This window comes from Dipodomys spectabilis, unplaced genomic scaffold (genome assembly GCF_019054845.1).
Source record: "Dipodomys spectabilis isolate Male_0828 unplaced genomic scaffold, ASM1905484v1 ptg000063l, whole genome shotgun sequence".
Lineage (NCBI taxonomy): Eukaryota > Metazoa > Chordata > Mammalia > Rodentia > Heteromyidae > Dipodomys > Dipodomys spectabilis.
Genome location: NW_024870740.1, coordinates 4178952 through 4183949, shown reverse-complemented (window position 1 = coordinate 4183949; position 4998 = coordinate 4178952). Strand labels below are relative to the sequence as shown.

General features: G+C 36.2%; 1 pseudogene; it reads left to right on the top strand.

Annotated features, from left to right (window-relative positions):
* Positions 1–3759: 3759 nt before the first annotated feature.
* On the top strand, positions 3760–4607 carry LOC122108677 (annotated as a pseudogene).
* The last annotated feature ends 391 nt before the right edge of the window (positions 4608–4998 follow it).

The following is a 4998-nucleotide window of genomic DNA, read 5'->3' as shown; positions in this document are numbered from 1 at the left end:
CCTTTTAAAATATAGAGTTACTGCTTTTCTGTCTTAATCTGGCACATCCTATAATCTTGAAAACACAGATTCAAATAAGTACATCTATAATTCACCAAAACTAAAAACATAATTTCTTTGATAAATAAAAAAGAGAAACTGGACTTTTATTGTAAAGAAAGGATACTTAGAGGTTAAGTGATGCTGTTCAGAAAAGCTGGTGCTTCACTGACAGCAGAAATATGCAAAGCCTTTAAAACCATGTATCTGCTTTACTTGACACTGCTCTTAAATTTTTATCATTTGAACCTCAATAAATAAAACATGAGGCTTGCATTTAAGCCATTTACATAGTTCCTTGCTCTGAGGCAAATGTAGTCACTGAGGTTTTCTTCTTGTTCAAGTGAATTTCAGAGCCTAGGTTTTAAGACTAAGATGATAAATGGGATTCTTAGGCCGATGCGGGTAGAATCGGAAGTCACTGTCCCATTGCTCCTTTGAAATGGACTTGCACCGGCTCCAGGCTAGTGCTTCACCTTACTAACCAGCGGGCCAGGGGCTGAAAGAGCTGATGTAGAGCATCTTCTAGCCTTTTACTTTGCTCATGATATTTTGATATTATGAGATATTCTGCCATGCCTTGGTTTTATTCCTATTCTTGAATTTTTTTTCATTTTAGGTTACTTCCATGTTTTCTATCCATCTTCATTATAGTTTCTTGTGGAACTAGAACATATTGATATATAATAATAATCATGAGACTTGTTTTTCTTTTTAAAAACATGAGTAGAACCAAAAGCCTCTCTATTTGATAGCTTTGGTCCTAGAGCTAATTAGATATCCAAATAAATTTTTAAGTCATCACATATTAAAATCACTATTCCTACCACTGTCTCCTCTACCATTACTGCATTGAGCAGGTCTACAGAAGGTACCATCTTTATTTGGACCCTTTTAATAGTCAGCCTCTATCAGTGTTTGACACTTGGCCTGTGCCTAGCACCTGTGGTTGATGGTTGGAGACTATTAAGTTGATTTTTAACATGGACTATTTAACCTCATAGTCTGTCTTATGAACTACTTTTCTTTTTTCCTTTCTTTTTTCCCCCATATGGATTAATGTTTATCCAGAAAGAATGCGTAGAAATTTTGAGAAAAACATATTTCCCAAACAACCAAACAATGTTACAAAACAAACAATACAACAAAAGGGCTCTCTTTTTGTTATATTGTTTGTTTTGTAACATGTGAGAGATTTATGAACAGGCCTGGGGAATCACTCATTGACATGTACAAGTACAGAAACAAACTTTAGTAAAGCTGAGTTGCTAAAGATCACCATAAATATCTCATCTTATTTAGAGTGTTCAATGATCATTCATACCCAATCATCTGTAAGACAGTAATGGGGTCAGAATTGCTAGGAGTGGTTGTAAAAAGATCCAGGACACATCCAGGAGGTGATAACTCATGCTTGTAACCCTATGTACTTGGAAGGTTGAGAAAAAGGAGGATCATGATTTGAGGCAGCATGGGTAGAAAAGTTTGTGAGTTTTCTTTTTTAATATATTACTGAGATGCCTGAAGTCCCATACTACATGGAGAGTAAGATTAGGATTGTGTCAGTGTCAGGCCAACTTGGGCAGAAAGTATCTGAACTACTTCCTCTGCATGGAGAGAAGATGGTTGCAGTGATGCAAAACTTCCCAGCAAGTATGGGAAGCCAAAAAGTAGGTAGGCCAGAGGTTAGGTTCACAGTGGTAGAAAAGCAAGATCCTTTCCTACAATAATAACCAGTGAAAAACAGGGCCAGAATTCTAACTTAGTGGTACTGAGCCAGTCTAGCAAGCATAATACCCCGGATTCAAACTCCAGGAATATTAAAATATATATATGTGTGTGTATATATATATATATGTATATAATAAATGAAGATTAAGGCAGGATAGTGATGACGTTAAAACTACAATCCTAGGTAGATACCCAGACATAGGTCTTTTATGCACAGTGAAAATTCATATTAATAAATGAATTCATCTTGTTAATCTTTCAATTATACCCCCATTTTGACTGATTTGTTGATTTAATTTATAAACTCAACATGTTGAGTTTCAATACATTGAAACTAGGATGAGAGTCAATGTGAGGCTGGCTGAGATTACAGAGTATCTTTCTTTTCTGGGAAGAGAGATAATAAATCTCTGATAGTGATCACCATGAGTGAGCCTTTACAAGAATAACCTTGAAAGGAAAGCAAAGTGAAGTGGCTAACAATGCAACAAAAACATTAAAAAATAGTTGAATAATTTATATTGGGTAGATTCCCTTCATATTTGAGATGGCTTTTTGTTTGTATATAATAAACTGTGGATGAACATAACCAGTCTAAAGAGTATAATTTCTGAGTTAAGAAGTTCCTTGTACCCAAATTTTATTTGTAGCTTCCACTAGATGACTGTTTAAAAGATGTAACATATCTTTTCTGTAGTAAGGAATACTTATACTTGGCCTTCCATACTGGAGGTTCTCATACTGGAAGTGATCTCATGAAAAAACTGCATGCAAGATAAATACTTCTTAGTTCTTTCTATTTTGCACTCACTTTTTCTCTAAGAAGGATAAATGAATCTCTTATGTGTGGATCATCTCTTACTGTTATACTTCAGAGACTGGATTATAACATTCCATTCAATTCTTGTTCTCCAAATTTTTATTAACCATAACCAAGTTTATATATTTATATTATCTACTGACTACTAGTTTTATTCTTGAATGATTCTTAGCCCAGAGAATTAGTGAGAAAAGTTTAATTAATAAGCATAACATCAAACTCACAATGCCCATATTACTACTAACCTAAAAAAACAAACCTTTAACTTGCCACTGAAATTTTGTTACTTTCATAAAAATGTTATGATATTGTATACACAAAATATTGTGTATTAAACTTATTAAACTTATTATAACTAAATATATTTTCAGTAGTTAAAAGTTGCAAATTTATTGATTGTAAAACAAAAATTTTTATTTGACATTCTCTGTAAGGTTTTAATTAACATTTTGTAGAACACATTATAATGTCTATTTCTGAGTATTTGCATTATATGCTTTTATTCAGTCTATTCATCATTGGTAAAATTTGATGTTTGTTTGTGTGTGCGTGTGTGTGTTTGAGTGTGTGTAAAATGCACGTGTTGATGCTATAAATTATCTAGCAGAGGTAGAGGACTGATAATTCATTTTTTTGCATAAAATAGATAGCATTTCCATTTTCAGATTCTAGAAGTCTCATGTAGTCATGGATTGATTAGGGAGTTTTGAGAAAATGCCATTACTAGGTTTCTCCTTATGACAAATTGATTAGTCTGATAAGATATTTGTGAATAATTTAAAAATGTAGATATACATTTCCCATATTACAGGAGAAAACACTACCCTTGATTATATGCCAGATTCACCTAATAGTGGATGTCTTAAACATACACTGAAATGTCTTAATACTAGGGCTTATATTTTAGTACATTTTAGATATGGCTGTTTTAAGCATTCAGTGAAGCTCAACGCACCTTTCTTACCCTGGATAGTACCTTAACACCAGGAAGTAGGTGGGTGGGGTCAAGAGGAAAGGGGTAGACAAATGAAGAGAAGAGGAGAAAATGCAGACAAAAATTAAAAGAGTGCGGGAAGGAGAGGGAAGGGAGAGATGGGAGAGAACGCTGCAAGGGATGACATTAATCAAAATATAATGTATTGGTCTTGCAAGATAGCGAGTGAGTGAAAAGGCTGAGAATCAGGGCACTAAGGAGAAGAAACCTGAAGCCAAGAAGGCTTATGCCGATGGCAAGATGAAGAAGGCTACACCTAAGGCTAAAAAGCCCAAGAAAGGGAAGCCCCACTGCAGCAAAAGCCGGTCCTGGTCCGAGGAACTGGCAGATACTCCCGGTCTGCGAGGCGCTCCAGAAAAGCCGTGTATACAGAGGAAGTACTCGGCTGCTAAGTCCAAGGTTGAAAAGAAAAACAAGGAGAAGGGTCTCGCGATTGTCACAAAACCAGTTGGTGGTAACAAGAACGGAAGTACCCGGTGGTTAAGCTTCGGGAAATGCCCAGATACTACCACGGAGGATGTGCCTGGCAGCTGCTGAGCCATGGCAAGAAGCCCTTCAGAGAGCATGGGCGAAGGCTGCTGCCCAGCATGGCTCCAGGGACCGTCCTCCTCACCCGCTGCGCCCCACAGAGGCAAGGGAGTGGTTGTCTTGAGGCAGCTGGGCAGGGGCTTACTACTTGTGACTGGGCCTCGGTCCCTCTATCGTGTTCCTCTGTGCAGAACACACCAGAAGTTTGTTATTGACACCTCCACAGAAATCGATATCAGCAAGGTGAAAATCCCCAAACACCTCACCAATGATTACTTCAAGAAGCAGCAGCTGCAGAAGCCCAGACACCAGGAGGAGGAGATCTTGGACACACAGAAAAGAGAAATACAAGGTTACAGAGCAGCGCAAGGCTGATCAGAAAGCTGTGGACTCACAAATTCTACTCCAAATCAAAGCTATTCCTCAGCTCCAAGGCTAGTGAGATTTCTTTTTGCCCTAATAAATGGAATTTATCCTTTCAAAATAGTGTTTTAAACTTACTGAGAGCCTAATTGAGTCATTTATACATTAAAAAATAGAATGTATTCATAAATTGTTACATGTCAACTCCTGAGTACAACTACTTAAAGGTAAAAGAATGAACAAATAAATCAGGAACTAAAAATATAATATCCTTTATTTGAGTGAAAAGGGTTACTGAAATAGCAAAAGGAAAAAAATGTATTTTCCATGACAAAAATTTCAATCATGTATTGTTTGATTCCTTGCTTATTTGTATTTGCTAAATACAAGTTTTTGCCTTGTGGTTGCTATGAGTTTTACAAAATAATCTTTTGATGATAAACTACTTTGAAATGATAGCAGTTGATCAAGATCACAAGGATAAGAACAAAATCAAAGGAGTAAGATGAGATATAAGAAAAGT